The sequence below is a fragment of the Geospiza fortis genome, unplaced genomic scaffold (genome assembly GCF_000277835.1).
Source record: "Geospiza fortis unplaced genomic scaffold, GeoFor_1.0 scaffold182, whole genome shotgun sequence".
Lineage (NCBI taxonomy): Eukaryota > Metazoa > Chordata > Aves > Passeriformes > Thraupidae > Geospiza > Geospiza fortis.
Window position 1 is genome coordinate 2,100,290 of NW_005054367.1, and position 24,316 is coordinate 2,124,605.

Below are 24,316 nucleotides of genomic sequence, written 5' to 3' on the forward strand. Positions count from 1 at the left end.
CAGCGCGCTCCGCGCACGGCAGCCGGGCCCTTCCTCGCCGCGGGACGGGACCGCTCGCGGACTAAAACTCTGTGGATACAATGAAGTGGCTCTGGGACTCTTGGTTTAGCAGGAAAAATTAAATAAACCAATGTAAGTTTCTCTCTTTTTATTTTGTTCCGTTTGTTGGTTTGCTTGGTAATAAAATGATAATAAAAAGAAAAAGAAAGAAACGGAAAGGATGTCCGGTTCCGAGCGTGTTGCGGAGGAGGAATGAGCAGTGCCGGGGTTTTCCCTTCCCCAAAGTTTCCCTGGAGGCGGGAGGAGCGGCACCGCACCGTCCCGTCCGAGCAGGGCAGAGAGAGGGACCGGGGGCTGGAGCGGAGGGAAGTTGAGCTGGGCTGTGGAAGCAGAGGATATAGAATCATATAGATGGAAATGCATACTGCTATTTAAAGGTAATTCTGACAGAGATTCGGTTTAGTTTCCATCTTGCTTCCGCACCCAGAAGTGCCGGGAAGAACAAGCAAGGCAGAAAATACTCTGCAATTGTTCAGTTGATGTTGTCTGGAGTCAGATGTGTGTGAGTGGAAAGGCAGCGGCAGGTGTTGAAGGGAAGAAATGAGCTGGAATGGTCATTTCTGTGGCGGCAGGGGAAATGTATCGTTCTTCCGTATGGCAAGGGTGTTACTGGTATTACTTGTTGTAACAACTGACATGTTTTAAATGTATTTCTTGATGGCACCAAGCACCTCAAAGCTGTTTGTAGAACACCTTGGCTTAAAAAATTTGGAGCTTTACCTGGCACAAATTAAAAACTTGACTTGGCTCATGTAAATAAAAGCAAATCGGGGAGAGCTCTGCTGCACTCCAGCAAGGTGATCATGATTTTATCAAGGCACCCCTGAGGGGACCAGTGACATACTGGGAGCACCGTGAGGGAGAACAAAAGCTAAATTAAAGCAAAACTTATGCAACCGAAGTGTGGCTGCAATGGGAATAAATCAGACCTTTCAATTCTATTTTTCTTGGAGAGGAGGTGGGGATGAGCTTCTAAAAAGTGACTAAGCACACGAGCCGGGCACATCTATGGCAACAGGTCCCGTTTTGCCATGCAAAGGGTGAGCTGAGCCTTGTGAGTGCTTGAGCCGAGCTTTTCCAGTCTCAGCCGGGGCAGTGGCTGCTCCTGCAGACGAGCCTTGGATCCGGGGTTGGTGGCCCCGATTTCTGCCCCTGCCGGGCTGGTGAGCAGCTCTCCCCAAAACACAGGGTGGATGGTGGAATAAACACGGTGATTCAAAGAGGATTTGTCAATACTAAAAATAAACAGGCCCGCAGATGTGTCCTAGAGGGTCATGTCCAGGCACGGCATTTTCGGGGCCAATGAGCCGATTTCGGCGATTTTCCGTCTGTGTGTCCTGTCCAAGGTGCTGAAGTTCATTTTGCTGCAATTTCCCAGGATTTCGGGGTTTGGCAGAAGCGGTCTTGGAGGCTTCCTGTTGTCTTAAACCGGCGAGGGGGTTCCCCCCCGGGTGGCATGAAGAAAAAGCAGGGATGTGTTTTCAGACACGTATATTTGATCCGTGCTTTTGGCGTGGGGAAGCAGACCAGGTGGAGACGCAGATGGATCCGGCAGATCCCATAAGCTTGTGGTGGCAGAGAATTGGAAAGGTCAGAGCTGTGAGGCAGTGAGGAGTGAAACCCTCTTATTTGAATGGACCAAGAAAGTGGCGATTTTGAATGTGTTGCTTCTGCTGGTTTGGGTGCATTGCCTTGATGAGATGCTGTTCCAAAAAAGTTGAGGGGAGCCCAGTGTCAGGATGGGATGCGAATGATACAGCTGGATTTGGAGTGATGTCCACTGTTTTTTTAAATATTTTTTTAATCTTGTGTAGCCTTTTCAAGCGGCAAATGTGGTTGATAAAAAGCTTCAGAGAGAGAGGGTCCTTAATAAAAAATACCATGTCTTTTTTGGGGTAGATGTCTCAACATGTAAGCAATGGAAGTTGTGGTATTTTTAGATTAATGTGCCAAAAGCTCTCAGCTTTGAGTAGGGGAGTTTATGTAACTTTGGTAGGGGGGCAGATCACAATATTGCCAGAAATAATCACAGATTAATATTTTACTGAACTTGCTCATGATTGGAGTTGGATGTTGTAACATGGTTTTTCTCAGCTCTTGCTGCTCACTCTGAATCATCCATAGAGCAGCTTTGCTCTTCTGTCTGAGGCTCTGAGGGTTTTACAAGCATGAAGGGTCAGCTTCTAAAGCCTGAGTTCTCACACAGAAGTGGTTTGTGCTGCAAGGAGCCCTGCAGATTTAAAGCATGCCAGGGCTCTGTACAGTGTGGCAGAATGGATCCTGTTTCATGCCCTCAATCATTCGTCAGAGGTCACAAAGGTATTCAGTTGCATCACTGGGTATGTAGCCCAAATACCTTGACCATGAAGGGGGTATGTAGACCACGAGACTTAGTGACTCTGAATGACAGCTCATGGGTACAGACTTTAAAACTGCAACAGAGTTGAGAGCATTTTATTCCTGGCTTGAACCAGAAAGTGGCCTCGGTTCTCGCTGTGATGGACTAACACCTGTGGCACCAGCTACTGCCTCCCAGGACCTTTACATGTGACAGGAAAAGGTTGAGTAGTTGCAGTGTTCTTGATCTAAACACGTTGTCAAAATTATGTTTAAAAATTTGCTGATGGGAAATGTCCTCCTGACTGGGAGATTAATGAAATATAGCTACTTTTAATTTCTTTAAATATCCTATTTATGTTGGATAGGGATTGGTTTAACTTGTCATTACCTTTTTCTGTTTAGTGTCTTGAAGGTGTACGGGAGTAAAGAACATTTTGGATTGCATATTAAACCATGCTGGTGGTCATTTGGAAATCCTAGTCCTGCTTTTCAGAAGGAACTTGTTGTCATCTGTTATCACCTTTAGTGTCTTAGTTTTTGAAAGCTCAACTTGAAAAACATAGAAGGGACTTGTTGTTTTCAGAGGGTGGATGCTCAATTCTTCCTGAAAACTGCTGCCTCATAACTTGCCTCTGATGATTTACTCTGGAAAATTATAGCCCTGATTGTTAAAAGGTGACAACAACTAATTTCTCAGTTCTCTTAAATAGAACCTTGGTAACTCAGAAGCAGTATCACTCTTAAATATCCACTTGAATTTCTGCTTTGTGTTTACACATTGTCTCGAGGTAGGGCCTTAATCATGGTATAAAGCAATTTATAGTTGGAGTTCTGTCATTGCTTTTCCCTCCTTTCACCATCTAACCTAGAGCAAAACACACGAAGTCTGTTGGGTATATTTCTGTTTGCTTGTAGTGAATATCTCTTCCATGGTGTCATGGATGATTGCAATCAGTTCAGATAAACATGTGTTTACTTATCCTTTAAAAAGGATCATCCTTATGAACACCTACCAAAAGGAAACCCTGGTTATGTTTCTATTGATCTTGGTTTCTTATTTACTCTGCAGACAAACTGAGGAGCCCACTTTGACCTGGCTCCGTCTCTTTGGGTTTCTCTTGCAAAGTGACAGTTTCTAAATCAGGAAGGAAATCAGGTCACATTTCTGGCTCTACAGGATTTATCTCCTTGCTCTTCTTTCAAAGTAATTAGAGTTGCTAATAATGAGGAAAAGAAAACTTTTGCAGAACTGGAATGTCCCTAACTCCTCTCTCCTTCTGGCAGTTTTTGTGTCACTGAAGAGACCCAGGTAGTTCAGAAACTTTGTTGTGTAGGATCCTTCTGCTCTGTTACATACACGGTGTCTTCCTTTCAATGCAGCTGCAGGTGATCTGCTCACCTTTATAAATGTATCTTCTTTCCCTTAGAATTGTGTTTCCTTATTTATTTCCCAATAATTCTGGAGCTGGTGGTACTAGCTCCGGGCTGTCCATTTGTAGTGAGTGAGATCTGAGATTTCAGCTTGGGAGAAGAAAAAGAACACATTTATTATAGTTATCCCCTGTCCCAATCCCTCAGCAGGCTCAGGACAGAGTGATTTTGTTAAATTCATGCAGTACCTGCTGTCACGACCATTGTTTGTATCCCTTCTTTTCTGGTTTCTAATCAGTCTGAGTTCACAGAGGCAACTTCCCAGGAAAGATGGCAAAAAGACCACAAAAATTCCCTCTCTTTTCACACTCCCACTTTTGAGGAGGTGTAGCTTGGGCTCCCACCAGGAGGTCACCTTGTGAGTCATTAAAGTGCAAAATTTTGTCAAAAGATCCCTTATCTTTCATGGCAAAAACATGCCTCACTGCTCTTTGTATGGAACAAAGCCTTTGTTAATCACTGTTCTGCATAACAAGAATGGCCTGAGTTTTATTTTTATCATCATATTGCAAGAGCTTTTTGTATGTAGAGATTTGACACATCAAATAATACTGTTGTACCAAAACATGCAGAAAAAAAATAAAAATTCTGCTAAGCTCCAAGTTTTCCCTTTAACCTTTTTTGTTTAATTATAAAAGTAGAAGTTTACTTTTATGTTGTGGAAAAAATAAGTCCATACTTTATTGGACTATTTATTTCATCTCTCATCTTGAATTGAGTTTTCCCAGTTTGCTAAACTTTTGCTTTTTACTGCAGTGCTGAGAGCCCTACCAACAGGTTGTAGATTCTTTTTAAAGCTTTTTGGATCTCTAAGGCACTAAAACTTCTCTGCATCCAAGTTATTGTTTGAAAGACATCTGCAACTTGCACTTTATTAGTTTTTAATCCAACTCTGGTATTAAATGTCTAAAAAAGTTTTACTGATTTTATTTTCAAGTGTATAAAAGTTAGGTGGCTGAATGCAGACCATGGGCATAATTAAGGTGTGTTGGAAGAAATGAGTCGTTTTCAATATCCGTGGTACTTGAAGGCTGACTGTGAACACTAGGCCAGGTTTTAGGGTTTTCAAGGGGTCTTGGGAGGTGGGAGTTGTGCCTGAGGTTTTTTTCCCTGCTGATTTTAAATCTTAAGAGTAAACAAAATAATCTGTGTCATACAAAGTTATAGAAAAACTTGTCCATGAGCAATTTTTTTTAAGACCCATCAGCTAAAGATAGATTAGAGACTAACTTTTTAAGCCAAAATCCATTCTTAAAGACTGTATTAGTTCTAAAGTGGTTTGTCTGTGTTTCTTTCCCTTATCATAATGAAATGGAAACTTTTACCCCCTAAAATGGACAGTTTTGTTAGAGGCTAAATACGCCACTGGTGCTCCTGGCTGGCTTGCAGCAAGTTGGGTCTAACAAGCTGTGCTTCAGGTTTAATGGAACTTTGTCTTGGGACACCAGAACAGGACAGCACAGAGGGATCATTTCTGGTAATTTCCAGAGAAAAAATCCCCCCCTGTAGGAGCCAGCTCAGATTTTGTGCCCCACTGCCAGCTCATTCCAGCCCTCCAAGGAGCACCCCTGCTGCAAGGTCAGACACTGCCCTGGGAAACAAACTTTAAAGAAAGTGATGATAAGGAAAATAAAAAAAAAAAGCCCCCTCCCCATGGTGTAAGGCTCATAAAGAGGAGCAACTCTGTCAAGAAGTTTTTGTTTTCACCTGTCATGCAGCCACCAGAAGTGGGCAGAGGTTTAGGGAGAGCGATGTTAGCGGAAGGCTTTTGGGCAGAGGAGAAAGGAGCATCATTGAAGTGTTACAGCCTGACCTGTAGACAGGCACTTAGTGTTGTCTGAGGCCTGACACGCTGCTAGCACGTTACATAATGCACAATTATAAAATCACACTAAAGCCTCTTTAAAATACCTGCCTGATTATAACAGGGTAATTATGCCGCGTTTAATAGAGCTGAGTGCTGCGGGGAAGGGACCCCCCTGCACCGAACTTGCTCCTGTGCCTTCCACCCCGGTGCCATCCCCTTGGCAGCCCCAGACCCTCCCAAAGCCCCTCGGGTGTGTGCCTGTGCCCCGTTTCGCTCTCGTGTTACAGGGCTCGTCCTTTGCTTCCGGACGCATTTCTGGCTGTCGCTGCTCCCCATATTAGTCCAGCCAACGCGGCGTGACGCGGCCGCCCTCTCTCCCTCCCCGGGGCCGAGCACATCGCCTCCGGTGCATTGCCTAGCCCTGTCCCCAGCCTCCGACACGGCACATCGCCTCCGCTGCGTCCCCAGCCCGGTCCCCAGCCCTGTCCCCAGGCTCCGGCACCGCGCATCGCCTCCGGCGCGTCCCCAGCCGCGTCCCCAGGCTCCGGCACCGCGCTGTGCCCCGCAGCTCCCGTGCTGCCCAGCCGTGTCTGCAGCGAGAGGGTCTGCAAAGCACTGCAAGTATCTCAACGACTTTTTACATTTATTTTTTTTTCCTCCCCCTCTCTTTATCTCTTTTCAACAGCGTCTCACTTCGGGAGGGCTGGTCCGGCTCGATGCGCGCGTGTAGTTCCCATTCAGCCGCTCCGTGGTGAGCTCGGGGTCCCTTGGGAGATCGCCCCAAGTTCCCTGGGTTTGCCGAGGTTTCCCGCAGCTCTTCCCTTCCCCTCGTCCGTCAAACGGAGGGATGAGTCCTCTCCTCGACTCTGCCGGCGTAAATCCAGATCGATTTGTTCGACTTCAGCAGAGCTAATCCAGATTTACACAGCCCTTTCCCCGAGGACTTTCCCCGTTTTTCGCTCTGGGTGACCGTCAGTGGGCCAATGTCAAAATACATCTGATCTAGGCAGATTCCCTGTCTACAGATATTACTTATTCCCTGACAAAAGTTTCTGAGGAAGAGCAGTTGGATTTGAAAACAATATACAAATTCTGTGGCTAATTTTAGAAAGTAAGGGGGATTTTTCCCCCTCCTGTTGAAACTAAATATAATTTGAAAGATAATGTACAAAGACTTAAATATAGCCTGCAATTATACATGCCATATGAATAGTTTCTCTTGGTTTTAAGATGTTTGGTTTCTTTTTCCATCTTTCTCAGCAGACAGCTGTTAGATAAAGGGAGAAAAGTAAATAGTTGTTATGAAACCATACATCATAGCTACAAGGAATAATTAAGAAAAAGGAATTATCATAATTATAAGGGAAGATAAAGACTAAACAAATCCTTTCTGTGCTTCATCCCCTTGCCCCATCATTTTATGACACCTCTGTAGTAGTATTTTAGCTAAAGAAGTACTTAAGTGCTTCTAGAACAAATTTCCTGTAGGTCCATCATGTTCCTGTTCCTGCTGGATTCAGGCAGTTTTGAACCGAGGCTCTGAATCCTTCATGGGAAGATGAAATTGGGGTAGAAACTTTCCTAGGAAAATCCCTGGGTTCTTGAGCTCCCTTGCCCTTGGTGGAAATTTTGCTTGAGTTATTACAAAGTTTCCTTTTCTATGAATTTGCTCAACTTGACAACCTCCAAAAGTTTTGTTGCGCCCGCACGACGCCTGAGCAAGCACCTGCAAGGTGTACAGATGTCCTGGCGTGAACACCTTGCTTTTTCTGGCAGTTGTGAAACACAGTTCTGCTCCTCAAGTGCTTTTACATCTGGAAAAATTGTTCTTTTACTTAAAACTTTCTTGGGGTTTTGCTTGTCTTGTGAAACCTGAGCGGTGCTGGGCTGATGGGTCTTGCTCTGAGCATTGTGTGCTCAATAGTCAGGACCCAGTAAAGCTTTTTAGCTGTTTAGGACAGGCCAGAATAAACCTGGGAACACTGCACTTGGTCACACATTGCCTTTTTTTACTCAGGTATGAAGAATGGCATAAAAGACCCTCAAAAATAATAATAACAATACTAAAAAGACACCCCAAAATGATGGTTGTAGACTCCTGGGAACAAAGCAAGTGGCTGCCTTTGAGGCTGTGATCCAAAAACATTGAAACATTCTGGGCTGTGGTTTTCTTTTATTAATTAGTCTAAGTGATGTTCAGAACTGAAACCAAGGCTTTTAGACACATCTCTGGTGCCTAATTCTGCTCAGTGTCTCATAACAGGGTGAATCAGGAGACTGTTTATTGAAGTCAGTGATGCAGTGTCGATGTAAAAGCGACAGAAGGGAGATGGAGGATTTGTTTACGAGCAGAAAAGTCCCCTGGACAGTTTAACACTAACAGAGAAAATTACTGAATAGCTGCAAAGCACAGAGCTTAAATGTAGCTGAAATAAGTCTTCTGGAGCATTTCCAGAACTATTTTAAGGGCCTGATCCAGAGCCTGATGAAGCCAAAGGTAAAGCTCTTTTTGACTTCTTCAGATCTGATGTTATATTTCAAAACATTATTCCCTCTCTGGAATTCTCTAAGGCTGTCTCCTAGGTGGTTTTTAATTAACTATTATGCCAGATGTAATGTCTTTTGTATCCCTTTAGTACTTGGATTTGTTAAGTATAAGAAATAATGGTATAATGCCTTTGTTGCACAGGAAATTCTGATTTTCTGTGTAGTCATTAGTTGCACAAGGCATTGAAACTCATCTTTTGTTGCTTGCCTTGTCCATTGGTTTACCAGTGTGCATCTGTCTTATTCTGTAGCTTTTGAACCCCCTGGACAACTTGATTCAGAGGTTCAGGACTAAGGGAGGTTTGGCTTTTGCAAGTGCTGTTGAAGGATGTTGCTGGATTGAGAGCAGAGAGGCTCAAAAGAGCATCATATGCAAGAAAGTGACTGTGTGGTGACCCAGCCACATAAATTACAGAATTTTTATTGTGTTATTCCATATTATAGTCTATTTTATGTTTAGTGTCCCATTGTTAGGCCAGTGACTGCTTCACCTCCACCACCCAGGTCCGTGAGATCAGGTAATGCCAGGTGCAGGTTGTAATTGCATTGTTTTAAAGGGAGCTTGCAAACAAAGCCCCAGGGTCTCAGTGCATTTTGAAATAATCTGAAAAGGCTCCCTCATGTGGATTCAGCACTGGACCCAAGCCTGCTGAAGACCCTCATTGGCTTCAGGAGGTTGTGGATAGGTCTTTGTGTCTGAGGAGGAGTGGGTGTCAGGGGTCGGGTACCAAGGGTGCCTTGAGCTGTGAGAGAGCCTGGTCGTGTTGAAAGACTGGAGGAGGTGACAGAGGGACAAAGATGATGTCCCCTCCTTCTTTAATCCTGCCCCACGACTTTGCAGCTGTCTCCCTCTGTGCAAGGAGGATGTTTGACTGTATTGGCACTGCTGCCCATTTATGTGCATCAAATAGGGATTAATGACTATATGTAAAAGACCACTTTTATTTGTCTTTTATATTATAAAAATATAATATAAAATTATATAGTTATTAAAAAAAAACAGGAATAAAAGCAAGCATATTGAAAATGCAATTTACAGGTCCATTTTGGTGGGAACTGGCCTGTCTGTTGTGGTGTCAGATGGGACATGTGTGCCCAGCTATTGCAAGAAGCTGGTGCAAACCAGGCTGAGAGGCAGCAGGGATCTCTCTGAGGATCCCCTGCCTTGTGTGCACCCATGCAGCGAGGCTGTGGCTCTTTCTCCCCCAGGCCTTGCCCTGCCCATCGCTGCGAGGAAGGGAAAATGGAGGGTGTCCCTGACCCCGGTAATCTCCAGCTGCCACCGAGCCTCCCGGGAGGCACCCGTGGCCAACACAGATTAACACAGCCCACAGCAGGGACTGGCCTGCAGCCAGCATGGCCCTGGGATCAAAGGAGCATGGAGGTGGCTGAGAGCCACCTTGGGGCCCCTCCTCCTCGCCTCGCTCTGCTGCAGCCTTTGCCTTCCCTGCTAAATCAAACCCACCCTCTCAGATCAAAGTGCTTCTTTCCCTGTGCCCTGCGCAGGGTGTTGGTGTCCAAGGTGTGCTTCCAGAGCTCACAATTGGATAAAGTCTTCAGCATCTTGCTTGGGGAGTGGCATGGATATGTGCTGGCTGCCCTTTTTTGTTGATGGGCAGAAACAGGGTGTTGTGACCCCAAAGGATAAAGGATGGTGGCACAAAGCTGGGAACCATCGTGAGGATGTCACAGGCAGAGCCAGTGCAGAGGCTGGGAACCATCTCTCAGAATCTCTGCTGCTCAGAGTGACTCTGAGACGCATACAAGCTTCTTTTTCCCAACCTGGCAGTCGAAGAAGGAGTTAGGACTTTTCTGTTCTTGTTCTCAAGGTTGTTCATTGTTTCTTAGTTCTAAAATTCTTTCTCTGACTTGCCAAAGTCTGTCTGGCAGGTTGGGTAGAGGCACACTGGCTGCCTCAGAGATGGTGTTATCTTTTTGTACTTAAAACCACATATACATTATTTACAATAATTTTCTAATACCTATCACCTATGTTAGACAGTGAGCTTCTACTCTAAACCAATCTAAAAGTGCCAACATCACAGCAGAAGATGGAGGCTAAGAAGAAGAAGGAGAAAGGCTCGACATGCCTAGATTCTTCTATCTTGCTTCTTGAACTCTCATTCTAAAAACCTCAAAAAATCTATTTTTTTACCTTGTGACAAACTGATTATTATTCTACTTAAACTTCTGTGGCTTGCAGATCTTCATATAAGGTTGGTAATTGTTTTTTCCAAGGGCTAAATCAAAGGCACAGGGGTCTTGGGCTCTGTGCCAAGGTCTCTGAGCCCCCTGGGCAGGGGCTCAAGTCTTCCAGGGCAGCCAGAGGGATTTCTTGGGTTCATCCATCATGAGGATGTCACAGGCAGGCCCAATGCAGAGGCTTGGAACCATCATGAGGATATCACAGGCAGACCCAGTGCAGAAGCACATAATGAGCTCTGCCCAGTTCTCTGCAGCGTCCCTGCCAGCTCAGCTGCCTCTAGGAGGAAGGGAGCAGGAGAGAACTTTTGCAATATTATTTTAGAGTTTCAAAGGTCACAAGGAACCAGGGAAAGCACAGAAATTGGCATCACAGCACTGAAAATGGGGTATTTGAGTGGCAAGCTGGTGTCTTGATTTGGTTTGCAGTGGGTGGTCTAAGAAAGAAGCTTTATTTCTGTTAGAGAGGTTATTTTTGAGGGTTGATTGTTTGCCAAGATCAGGAGGAAGGTGGTTAAAAACATATTTTGGGGGAATTATCAGTGTTGTCCCCATCAGTTGCAGCAGCCCTCATGCCCCAAAACACAGAGCCCTTTCAGGGAGGTCCCTCATCCCATGCACTCCCTTTGGACACCTTGATTTTCAGCTTCTCATCCCTGGGCTGATAGCAGCTCTGTGCCGAGCAGCACTGCACAGCCACACAGCTGCCAACAACCAGCCCTGGCTTGAGAGGTTTGTTTTCCAAGGTGGGGCTGGTGCCAGCTGCTCTGTTTTTATGGTGTGATGGTCCCTGGCGATGGCCGGGGATCAACCCTGCCTTAACTTCTGTGCACCTGTTGTGTTTCCCCTTCCCAACAGTAACCCAAAGTCTGCTCAGGCAGGAAACAACCTGAGCAACACCTGGAGGAATGGCTTTGCAAGGGAATTTTCTCCTCTTGCTTCAGTGGTCCAGAGTCCCACCCTGAACGCAGAGCATGATCACTCCATGCTCATTTTAAATTGTGCCAGCTGAACATGCATGTTGGTTTGCAGGACCATGTGACAGGACTCAAAAAGCAACATCTCACACATTTGGGTCTGTGGGATGTCAAATATGTTGAATATTTTCTTCCCAATGCCAGTTTGAGAGCTAGTTTTATAGTCACAGCTAGCATTGCAAATGTTGCAGTGGTTCCCTGGTACATGATTTCTTCCAGGAGGCTCCTACAACTTTAATGAATGTGAAAGTTGTGATTTGCATGGGAGATCATTGCTTATAGCAACTACACAATGTATTAGGCTACCCATCAGTCTTGCTGTTAGAGCACTCTGCAGAATTCAATAAACAATGTTATTTACTCTGTTGTCTTTAGGAGCTTGAGAAACTTCCCAAAATGTCTTATAATTCAGGAAAAAGCTTTCCTGCAAAGCAAGTTTGCTTCATTGATTGCATTTCTTCACTTTGGTTACTGAATGGCAGGCTAAAAATAAATTTTAAAAAAAACCAAACCAGTATTGAGATCAATCGCTAATTGATTTTGACCTGTCATATCCAGTTAAAAGCAGAACCAATGCTTTCTGAAATGTTACTGATGTTCTGGAGCTTTGTAAAGCTGCATATGAGAGAATACATCAATAGCAGAGTGTAAGATCTCTTAATTTGGGCTTCATACAGAGTTTTAGGCACGTAAATGTCAGACTAAAGTTCAAGGGTTCATCAAAGTCCTGTGAGGATCTCCAATGTCAATGAAATTCCTATTAAAAACTGTCCTGCGAGGCTTTGCTGCCTGCAAATGCTGGTTTCTTGAAACAAAAGTTGCATGGATTGTTGAAGAAAAGGCCTTCACAGGGTAAAGGGGTGGCTGAAGAGAGTTTCTGAGCCGGGAACAATGAAGGAGCTGCTGTGGGATCTGCCACAAGAGCCAAGCTCAGCTGCTTTGCTCCTGCAGTGACTTGGCTGGGGACACCATCCTGGAGGGCAGGGACAGTCTGTGTGGCTCTGTCCCCACACCTCCAGTGGCACCCGGGGCTTGGGTTGCATCTCCAGTGCTAGAGGTGCTGAAATCACTCTTTCTCAGAAGCAGGAGGGCAGGCAGGGACCAGCCCCCTGTGCTGTGCTTGGCATCACCCCACAGCTCCCCATCCTCACCTCCTTCTCCACAGGCACCTCCCAGCTTGCTCTATTGGGGCTGATGCTCTTCTGGATGGTTTTCCCTGGACTGCCAGCCTTGTGCCTTGGAGGGGGGATGGAGGGAGGGGGGAGCCAAAACAGAGGACAGCCTATTTTTAGGCTGCCTATCTCCCACTCCCTGGAAGGCCGGGTGCCAGTTAGGTGGTGTGGCAGGGTGACACTCGCCTGTCTGTAATGCAGCCCTCTGGCAGAAAGGGAGCAGGCCTTGGAGACATCTTCCTGTACCAAGGGACCCCGAGCCTGTCTAGTTTTTTGTGGTAATGATTATTTTGTGCTGTTGCATCTGCTCATTTTTATCTGGATAGCTTCCTCCTCCCTCCCATCACAGTTTATAACAGAGCTCCGTGCACACCGTGTCGTGAAGCCCAAGTAAATGACTTTGGCTTGTGCCTTTCTGTTCCTTTTGCAGTGGGATAAGAAAGAAAAGACTGGAAAATTTAGGCTCAACTCCATAATTTAGAGATTATAAAGCCATGAAATAAAACTGTGATCATCTACTCTGTCTCCAGAATAGCAGAGGGCTTCTCATAATTAGTATTTTTTCAGCTACAGCATGTACTGTCAAGAAAAGAGGAATTGAGCAGGATGGCTTTTTCATCCTTCAGTCTTTGGTAGGTTATTAGTCTCTGGTAAAGCATGGTTAAATGATTTTCTTTAAAGTGTGCACATTATGACTAATTAATATTTCTTTTGTTCCAGTTCTTGACCACTGGATTTCTCCTATATTATTCTGACAGAGTGCAAAGTACACTGTAATAAGGAGTAGTAATGTTTTAGCTGTGTTTGTCCAAGGGTGCTGGTACTGTGATTAATTAATCCCTTTCCATTTCCTTTGGTGTGACCGAGCTCTTTGCAGCGTTTACTATAAGCCTGATTTCCAGCCCATAATTGTCTTTAATGATACTTCCCTAAACCTTTCTAATTTATCAGCACAACCCTTGTGCTTTGGACATCAGAACCAAAATGGGGTAATGTTCCCATCAGTTTCTATCACTGCCTCCTGAGCCCTGATTAACCAAACCCTGCATCAGCTCTTCTGCTCTTTCCCCCAGAAAGCAGAAGTGTTTTCAGTCCCTCACATCTTTCTGTTTATCCACATAAAACACTGCCACAATTGTGGTTTTCTTCTGGTGCTTCACCACAGTGTCCCAGTACTCTGGAAAGCAGCACTGACATTCAGAGTACATGTTGGCCAAATCTGCTGGAACTCTTGGGTTCAATTATCATAACTTGTTGATATAGAAAGTCTAGCTAAAGAAACCAGGGTATTTTAGACTCATTTGGTACATCTTTATCACTCTTAAATGTGAAATGTCATTCTCAGCATATTATTGCTCCATTGCATGGATTTTTCCCCAGTACAGAACAGAAATAGTTATTGAACATTTCTGCCCTTTCTGTGCTGTTGTGTCTGACGGTACTTAAAGGATACGTTTTGTTCCTTATGGGTGTGAAAAGTTCCTTTTTGCCCTTAAAAAGGCCAGCAATTTCCCTAGCTACAGTTTTGTCAGTGATTCTTTCTATTCTAACACAAGCACCTGTATAACATGTCATCATGTTATTCTTGACTTCCTTTCTTTTTTCTTTTTTTAAGAAAGCATTTTGCACTCTGGAGTGTGTGCAGCATTTTGGTTGTCATAGGATAGGAGGTAAAAACTTTTTTGAGCTCTTTCAGGGTCCAAGAAAAGGGACTGCGCAGACTGTGCACGACATGGCCAACACTGGATTGGAAGGATGAAGCTGATATTTGAAGAGAGCTGGGGAAATAGGAAAGGGAAAATTCTCCTACATCTCATTAAGGGTGAAATTCTTTCTTTGCAGAAAGCCTCAGCAAAACAGATCTGCTTCACATCACCAAAGCTCACAGCATCCCTTTTATTAAGGGACAGACTAAGGGGGTTATAAGCCTCCAGATATTGATATGTGGCAGTCTGGTACAAGTTCCCACATCACGTCATATGATGGCAACTACAAATACCCTCTTTTTCTCCCACAAAATATGGTTGTGATATCATGCCACCTTCTTCTGTGTTTCTGCTGGCAGCCCACACATAACTGGGGCTTAGAAAAGTGATGCCAGGGTTAAAACCAGAATCATCATCCAACAGTCACTGTCCTTCTGCAGCTGAGCAGTGAAGTGCTCCTGTTTGACTTCATCCTTAGCTGGAGACTGCAACAAAACAGCACCACTGGGACAGTCTGTCCTCAGCACACTCTTGCTGGGCTGAAACACTCAGGACTTTAGGAGAAGTTCTCTGCTCTGTGGGAAAACCTAGGCTTGGAAGTGAGTTACAGCCCTGGACCACTGAGCTGACCACCAAGGTCTGTGACGAGGAAGGATAACTTCCCAAATCACATTTGCATCCCTGCAGAGCAGTGAGGTTTTCTTTAATTTGCTGGAAGTATCAGAATGCAGCCTTTCAGACCTCCTGATGCTGGGGTCCATTAGCAAGGCACACAAGTCTTGGCTGTGACTGAACATGAACTCTGGGCTGATGCATATTTATTTATTAATATTTTCTATTTCGTGCTGCTGATTGTCCCAGATGCAGAGGAGGGAAATGACTTTCAAATGAGAAGATTTTTCTTAAGCCTAGAGCATAGCTGTACTTGGAATGCAAACTTTAATCAGTTGCTTGATGGAGAAATATGTAATAAAAGTGCAATCTCTGCTGGGTTCCCTTTCATCCCAGTATCAGCTGTAGGGTTATGTCCCTTGGAAGAAATAGGGATTGTGTGCAAAATAATTTAGACTCTTTGTAACAATCCTGTTGCAGAGACCATCTACCTTTCTCGTGTGCTTATTTATCTCATTTATCACAGCAGTGATAAATATTAATAATAGTGATAAACGTGGCTTGGTGGGGAAGCTGGGCTTCACTGTCTTTTTTTGGGGAAGTTGAGTGTTTATAGTTTGGAGATTTTCTAGCTTTTACTCTTGCATTCAAGTGTCTGTTCTTCAGTTCAACAACAGTTCAGGGCTCTCAGACACAGGAGTGCCCTTAACCCCAGGGAGGCATCACTTCTTCCAGCAGCCCAAATCCTCTTGCCCCATGCGCCTTGCAGGCAACACAACCCAAGCATGAGGAAACTCCACTCCAGAGCAGCAGTATCTCTCTCTGGCTGATTTCATGACCTGTTGAGGGTCCACATCATCCTTCCCAAGGGGCAGCCCAAACCCTGAAAGCTTTTGCTGTGCACCTGAAAAAGAATCCTGGGTGCTCCTGTAAATGGTTGCAGCAAAGAGCTACTGGAGGAGGCTATTTTTTTTTTCAGGGCAAAACCAGAGAGGCTACTTAGCATAGTTTTACATGCTGCTAATGTGGTTTTATTGCTTCTAGGACCTGACCTACTATCGTTATGTGCTGCTGTGGATGCTTTTACTCATTTGGAGCTGGTCCAGGGATCTCTAATGGGGCTGTGCACTGCATGACCTAGGTGTACTCAGCATGACACCATCCCCTGCACTGGGAGAGCTGGTTTATCACACTGCTGAGGACTGGGAGGACTGGGAAATTGGGCCAGCAGCATGCTCTGCCTTGTGCTGGAGTTTGGATCCTGTGGAGTGCTGGGAGATGGAAGCAGGGAGACCCCTGTTGTCCCCATCACCACTCAGGCCATGGGTTTCTTAATGCTCTGTTGTGGATTTGCTTTGTGCACACAGAGCACTTCAGTCCAAGCACTGGGATGTGGGGATGTGGTGAGCTGTGAATCATCCCCCACTGCTCCTAATGAGAAACTCAACAGATTCCAAGTTAGAAATGGACAAAAAATGGCTTTTGGGATTCACCTTTCCCTGCGCTGCTGAGCCTGGGAGTCTTGCAGCCAAAATAATGAGTCTTAACATTATCCCCTTAGCCCTATAGGCATTTCCCTCAGTGGTATATTTAGCAACATAAATTATGTTTTGTGTGTGTTTGGTGCTCCTAGTTTTGGCCTTCCTTCCCACTCCACAGCCTCAAATTGCTGAAGTGATTGTGTGCTGTTTGTTGTGCTTTACAAGGTTTCTTGACAGCTATCAGCATTTTACATTTGGTACAGCTTTCTACTTTTTTTTCCCCCTCCATGTATATAATGCTGATCCAGGCAATAACATCTTGGCTGCAAGGCCAGTTTCTTTCTGAAATGCTTAAATACAGACTGAGAAAACCTTATTTTGATGAGCAGTGACTTCTATGCCTGAATAACTTGTAGGGACCTAGTCTGTATTTTGAAAATCTGAATGTCTCTCCTTTGTTACTGAAGTAGAAATTTTATATTGGAATATATAAGTATTTTATATTTTTATACAAAAAAAAATTGTATCACAGAGGTGAAATCTTTGGATGACAATGTGATTTTACTGTTGGGTGCTGTGACCAACAGCACATGTCCTTAGATTTAGGATAAAGGAGAGGGTCACACCTTGTGGTATTTGCCATGATTTTTAAGTGTTATTTTTAGGGGCAGGGCATTGATTGTCCAGACACTGCTCCTGGGTTTTATTGTTCATAAGACTTCACTTGTTTCTCTAGGAGAAAAGAATGGGTGAAGTCACAGCAGAGTGATCACAGGGCTGGAGTGAGGGTCAGACAGAGCCCCTTGGAGACTGATCCACTTGGACTGATCACTCTGCAGTTGCTCCCAGTTCAACCAGCCTTGAGGAAGCTTGGGCTGGCCTGAGATAACCTCCAAAGGAAGGGCTGCAGCAGCTGAGGCAAAGGGAATTATAATTTTGGAGGAGAGGAATAGCAATCCAGGGAGGAGAGCCTGTGTGTTCCTGAGAATGGGAGATCACCCTGAGAGTTGTGTTTGCCTTGGGTACTCTTGAGTTGTCTGAGTGAGTTTGATGACACTGCCAAACTGGGCTGGAAAAACGGGCACTGGATTTCAAAGAAGAGAAAATGAGATAGCTGGAAAGAGAAAATCCAAACCAATCAAGCAAAACAAAACAAACAAACCAACAAAAAACCTTCACCAAAAGGTACTTAATTGGAAAGAAATAATTTAAGCATCCTTTCACCACACAGAGCACAGTTTTTCTTACTTTACAGAGGTAAAACTGAGGGCAAATTGTATGCCCAAAGTGTTGTTGGAATGACACAGCCTGAGGGTTGCCCCTGCGCCATATCCTGGTAAATAAATTTTTTGTCCATTTCTTCAAACCTCCATGGAGAGCTCCTTCCAGTCCCAGGGACCCAATGAAGGATCTTTCCACCCAATGAAGGATCTTTTTCACATGTCTTTCCAGAACTTCTCTCTCCACCACCATTCATTTATTTTCCCCAAATCCTTCCCACTCCTGCCTCGATTCTGCTTAGGTGAACATTCCCCATTCCCATTGCCTTGCTTTTGCTTCCTTCCAAGCAGAAGCACCTCCCACCCCAAGGGACACTACTGGATTCAGTGTTTTCATGGTCAGGAGCAGTGTGAGCATTCCTTACATGGTTAATCAGGTGTAGAGACCGAGCACAGTGTGTGTGTGGCCTTGTGTGACCCCAGACATTGCCAGGAGGTGCCTCTGCATTGGTGCTGTGTGAACTTGGAGCATCTGTGCTCTCTCCATGTGCTTTGCTGAGGCAGGATGGCTAAAATGTGCTGCTTAGGTGATAAAATACAGAAAAGCTTTTGTCTTCCAAGGTCTGTGCTGCCCTCCAGCCCTCAGAATGTACCTCTCCTGGGGTCTGCCCAGCATTTTCTCTTCATGGAGTTTGCTGTGCATGTCAAGACTGTGCAGCAGGAACAGGAGAGCATTCAAAGCATGTTGGCATGAGTGGTTCTGACCGTGGTCCTACCCCCCTACAGGCTCTGAAAATGCACGCTCAGCAAAACGACTGAAAATGTGCTGGAGAACTTAGCCACCAGAGTGCATCTGAAATATTTAAAAAGTAGTCAAAGAGGGGGAAAAGTGAAGAGTAAATGGAGAAGAAAGCGTGCTGCTAGTTCAGCAGAAAAGACAATTGTACCTGCTGGTAGCAAGAACAACTTCATCATCCGACGCATGGAACTCTTCCAGCTTGTCACAACCAGTCCTGCACACCCAGGGCTGTTTGTTGCATTAGCAATGAACCAGAGCGTGCAGGGAGCTGCAGCTCCTCTTGGCACATAGGCCAGGCGCCAGCTCCTGCCTGTGCAGGTGCTGCTGCTGCTGCTTGGACAGGAGAGGAGAAGGTGAAGATGCCATTGGGGTCGTGCTGTGTTTTCCACATCCTCCGAACTGGGTGTTGATCAAGCCCAAGTGCAAAGTCAAGCCTCAAGTGTTATCTGCTGTTTTGTGAGGAGGACTTAAAAGGCACCTATCACCCTACAGCTGAGGTTTGTTTTGCTGTGGCTAAGACAGGACCAGTTTTTGTTCTTTGGCAGGGGAGGACACAGGAGCAGCTGTCTCCAGATCCCAAATGGCAGCTCAAAAGTTGAGCTAAGGAGAAATCTGCATCCAGCTGTAACTGAATAGAGAGACATCAATTATCCTGCTCTGAATTCAGCCAAGATTGAGGGGAGATATTCTTCACAGTATGTGTGAATTCCAGAGGCAGGGTCTGTCTTATGGGCACAGCTCAGCTCCATCACAGAGAGCTGCATCAGTACTGGTAGAGCTGAGGCTAAAATCTTTCTTGAAGTTGGTTGCTAAAGCCTTTCCTTCTGAATGATGCACAGGAGTGAATCAGCAGTGAGATGTGTATTTCATGTGTAATATGCTCAAGTGGTGTGATTTGTTCAGAGGGCAGATTGCCTCACTACATTCTTGACAAAAGAGTCTTGAAAGTTGGAGCTCTGTTGAGTGTGTTGCAATAATGCAGCCTTGCAGTGCCAGGCGCCTGAATGAACTTGGTGTGATCTCCATTTCATATCTTCTGTATACCTGAAAGAAAATCCTCTACAGGAAGAAATAATCCTCCAGGTCACAGCTGACCCTCAGGACACATGCCAGATAAGGTGACAAAGAAAAAAGCCCTCAAAATTTTGTTTAAATCACATGGAGGTAGCTCTGTGCTGGACTTCAGTCTGTTTTATCTTATTGGAGGTAAAATCATCTGACTTTCCTCAAGGTTCCTGTCAGTTCCAGGAGAGACAAGCAAGCTGCACCTTCTGGAAAAGGATTGCAAAGTAGAGTCATTGGCTTTCATGGTGGAACTATATAAGCAACCACACTGGACTTTGCAATCCAGATTTTTCTCAGCATCTTGACCTGAACAGATCTGTTCACAGGATGAAGGAATACAGAAGTGACAGTAATGAGGGAAGAGCAAATAGATGAACTCTCCTGTGGGGAAAAAGTTTGTATTAACTTGCCTCCTGACAGCAGCCCTGGGGCTGCCTTCAAGACAAGACTTGCAGGAGATGCAGACAGTAAATCCTGAATTCTAGAGATGGGTGAGCATATGTGGTGCTGAAAATCACAGCTGGTTAATAATTATGGAGTTTTAGTTTGTTGTGTATACAGGCTGCATGGGAAGTGCTCATGAGGGCAGGAGAGAGAAATAGAGCACAAGGTTCCTAGGGATCACGGAGACCTTTCAGATCTGCACTGACCAGCCCAGAAAACGCAATTCCAAGTGTGATTTGGCCTTCCTGACACATGAAGCCTTGTCCTTCCAATTTGCAAAGCCAGCAGCTTGAGTTTGCCTGTCAGGTGGGGATTTTGAGGTGAGAGCTGCCTCCAGAGTCAGAGCTGACTGATGGGAAAGCAGCTTGGCTGTGGAGCAGGGAGATGATCTCCCATTGTGGGCATAATTGCTGCATTCCTTCACTGGGAGAGGAGTGGAGCAAGCCTGCCTTGGTGGGACTTACATGGAAATGGCATTTTTAGGGGAATGTTTGAAATGCATCTTACAGGCACCCAGTTAAACACTCCTCTCAGTCTGGCCACAGGCCAGGTTAGAGTCCTTTGAACTTCTTGCCCTCCAGGCAAAACCCAGGGTTGAGTTTTCCTACTAATTCCAGGATGTCAGGTCATTGCTATGCCCAGTGGAGAGAGCCCAGCTGCCTAAAGTCTCACCCCCAGCTCTGTGTTTGTCTCCTTGGCCCTGATTGTGGTTTCTCAGGCTCATCCAAAGGCAGGCATTGTTTTCTGCAGCTCCTGTGGCACTGTGTCCACTGGCAGACCTCTGTTTTTAGCAGGGTTAGGAGTCAGACCACAGCTGGTAGCCAGGCAGTCTGCCAGTGTGCTGGGCACATCAGCCATTTCTCATGATATAGAGCAGCTGAGCTAGATTTTTTTTTTTTTTTGGTGTGTGTGTGTAAGCTTTGAAGCACGTTGAGCTTGCCATGTGGGAAAAAGTTCTGTTAGTCCCGTGCTTGCCTGCAGCCAATTGTGGCAAGGGCACAAGAGTTTGGGACCATATTTCTGCTCCTGGCTTAAAACTTGCTCTCATCACATCGTGCCTGCATGCACAAAACCTCCTGGTGAGACACCAAGGTCCTGTTTGTAGCTGCAGATCCTCAGTGTGTAGGCAGGGAAATAAAACTTTAAAAGTGTGTGTAAATTCAGAGGCTGCTCCTGCAGCTCTCGTGCACCAATTGAGGCAAGGGTACAAGAGTTTGGGAGCATAGTTCTGCTCCTGGCTTAAAGCTTGCTCTCATCATATCGTGCCTGCATGCACAAAACCTCCTGGTGAGACACCAAGGTCCTGTTTCTAGCTGCAGATCCTCAGTGTGTAGGCAGGGAAATAAAACTAAAAGTGTGTGTAAATTCAGAGGCTGCTTCTGCAGCTCTCGTGCACCATATGCTGCTCTCAGGAGAGCAGGATTTCAGCCCGACCATCAGGCTCCTGTGGGAGTGTTTCAGTGCTGCTTTGCTGCCCTGGACAGAAGTTTTGCTGGAAGTTATTGCCCCTGAACCAAAAGCAGAGCTGAGTGGCTTTAATGGTCTCCTTATTCTACGTGGCCCTGCTTTAAGGGATTGATTCATATTATCAGTGTTGGTTTCCTCCTCTTCCTTCAGGAGTTAAGTTTTAGACTTTACTCTTTCAAGGCAGAAAAGGATGAGAGAGGAAGCCACAATATTAATACCTGCACAGACACACTGATTCTGCTTTTCTGAGGTTATTATCCTTAAATAGGAAAAATAAAGCTCCCATTGCTTTGAGAGTGGCGAAACAAATTCAATGTGATTTCCTATGGATCTGGTTCATTTACCTTCAACTCACCCTTCCAAACCCATGGTTTCTTCCTGACCACTTGTGGGGCTAAATGGCAATGTGTGCAATGGCTTTTGAAGATTCCTTTGCATCCCTAAACTATGGACATGCTGACTTCCAGCTCTCAGAATGGATAAGGGGTTGGAGGCACACCACAGAGGAGGCACAGACTCCCACTGACTTATATTACTTAGCTCTCCATTTCTATACATGAGTTTAGTATGTCTGAAATACCTACATCTGTCTCAAGTGTGGTTGAAATTGGCCAATGGATTCAAAAGTTATTAGAGGGGATTAAAAGACAGACAGCATGACCAGATAAGCCTTTTTTCCTCAGGAAACTAGGCTAAAAAGGGAAAAAAAAAACCAACTAGTGCAAGGACTCCTGTGATGTCCTCTCTTCATCCTGTTTTTTTTCACTGTCTGGGGTAGTTAATATTAAAAGCTCTGAGTATTTACAGAGGATTGGTGCGGCATAAAAAGAAATGGTGCTCCCCTTTCCTCTGACTGTTTATTTACATTACACCTGCAATACTGAATGCCATCAGCCCACTGATATGAACCCTCCCACCAAGTCCCCTGTCTCAGCAGCTGAAATCTGGTGTGTATGAGGAGTGGCTTGGAGTTACCCACATCTGAACCCTCCCTGCCCATAACAGGATTGACCTTCCAGGAGACAAGCCCCATGGATTTGTCCCTGTTTGTTGAGGGGCTGTGAGATAAGCCAAGTAATTTTTTAACCTTGAGCAGGTGACGAAGACTCTGCTGCTTCTTCTCGGTCAAGGTGTGAACGTGGAAATATTTCAGTTGAGTGGGTAAAGTAGGCTGTGCCTATCTCAGCCTCAAATACACCCTTGACTGGCACCTTTCACAATGGACAACATTTCTCAGTCTAGAATCTGCCAGTGGTTGCAGACCTTGGGAGGTGGGAAAGCCCATGAGGTGCTTGGGCTCTGGGGAAGAGGATGCCACTCTGCATGCACAGCAAATATGATCACCTTTGATTCCTGTGCACATCTCAGAGCAAAGTCAGTTGATCGTGATCCCATGATCCCAGAGTGCTGGGAAGGGGTTGGATTTGATGGAGGCTTTAATCTGAGAGAAGAGGGCTGGGAAAATATTTAGCATCAGATGGAGTTAAAGCCTGTGCAGGTATTAAGACTTGGAATTTAATTTCAAGCTAGAGATAGGTATGTTCCTGGAGATGGATCTTAAAATGTGAAGAAAATGGTTGAATGAAGTTAGGATGGTTGGTATGAAGTTAGAATTTGGGGTCCTGGTTATTTTGGCATTTCTAGCCCTATCTTCTATGTTCCTGATTATGTAGCATAGCTGGTACAGCTCTTCAAACAGACACAGAAATCCAGAAATAAAAGGAATAGCTGTCAGTGAACCTGCCACCCCCATAGACAGGTCCAATGAGGCAGCTGGGCTGTAATGTTCCTCCCCCCTTTCCTGCTCCTGTGACATCCCTGTTGTCCTGGGACATCCTTCAAAGCATTGCTGGGGCCCACGAGGTGGCTTTGAAGAGCAGGATTGGGAATGACCTCCAGCTGACAGCCTGGAGAGACTGTCCTGTCCCCCTGCACCAGCAGGGCTGGGGTTCTGGTATTTTCTGAGCATTCTCAAGGACAGGAGGTTTGATGGCTCAGAATCAGTGCTGTGAACTCTTATTTAGAGGAATCTGGATGAGGTGGTGGATGAAGGGGTTGCCTGAGGTGATGGACAGCAGATTAAAGTTCACACCTGCCAAGGAAAAGATTTCACCTGGTGCTGTTTGGGCTTTCAGACCTTCTGAGAGTGTCCCACCCCAGCTCATGGTGCAGCTGCACTTTATATATGGGGAGGCAGAGGATGATGGGCTGCAGGGAAAAGGCTTTGGAAAGATGGGATGCCTTCATCTTGCTGGTGGAAGAGGTAAATAACCTCACACTTTTCTGCCTTTTGTCAATCCACAGGGTGTTTGTCCAGTGCAAAATAATTTCATCTGGTGGTACTGTCAAAGAACAAAAAATAGCAACAGGAATTTTTGGGGCTGGGCTTCAATTTAGAGGCTCAAAATGTTTGTGCAGAGTTGGAAATCCTGCCTTGCCCTTCCCCCTCAGCTGGGCACTTAACATGGTGAAGGAATGCGTGATACCCTGCCTAGTCCTCGGGATTAGTAATTTACTTTGTTGTCTCTGTTAATCTAAAGCCTCTGACGATGCAGCAGAACTTCAGCCAAGTTCCTCCTTGGAGGAGTTTGGGAGGAGGGAATTTATGTGGTGTGTGAAACAAAGCTTTGTGTTAAAAAGGGCCATTTTCTGTCACCAAGCTGCCCTTACCCTGCTCCATCCGGTGTGCAGCTGGGGGGAACCCCCTATCCCCCTGCAGCCAGGAAAAGCAGCTCTGTGACAAAGAGCAGCTTCCCAGCTAAAATCTGGCATTCCCTCTGCTCCTGGGGACTGCACAGCTGCTGCCTTTTGGTGACTTGCTCTCCAGAGGCTGAGGAGAGAGACTTTCTGCCCCTGCCTGTGCTGGTTATGAGAGATTTGGGTGCATGCTCCATGCTCCAGGAGTGGCTCACTCCCCACGCCTGAGGATTGCACAGTTCCTTACAAAGCATGCTTCTACCCAGGCCCTGATCCCTTGGCAATGTTT

At 45.5% G+C, this 24,316-nt stretch overlaps 1 protein-coding gene across 1 annotated transcript in view; it reads left to right on the forward strand.

The window, feature by feature from the left end:
• Positions 1-25: 25 nt before the first annotated feature.
• Positions 26-24,316, forward strand: part of LOC102041347 (sodium channel protein type 5 subunit alpha-like) — a 217,310-nt gene continuing 193,019 nt past the window's right edge. Inside the window, exon 1 of the mRNA XM_031059735.1 lies at positions 26-132. The gene's annotated coding sequence lies outside the window, so the exon portion shown is untranslated. The remainder of the gene's footprint in view (positions 133-24,316) is intronic.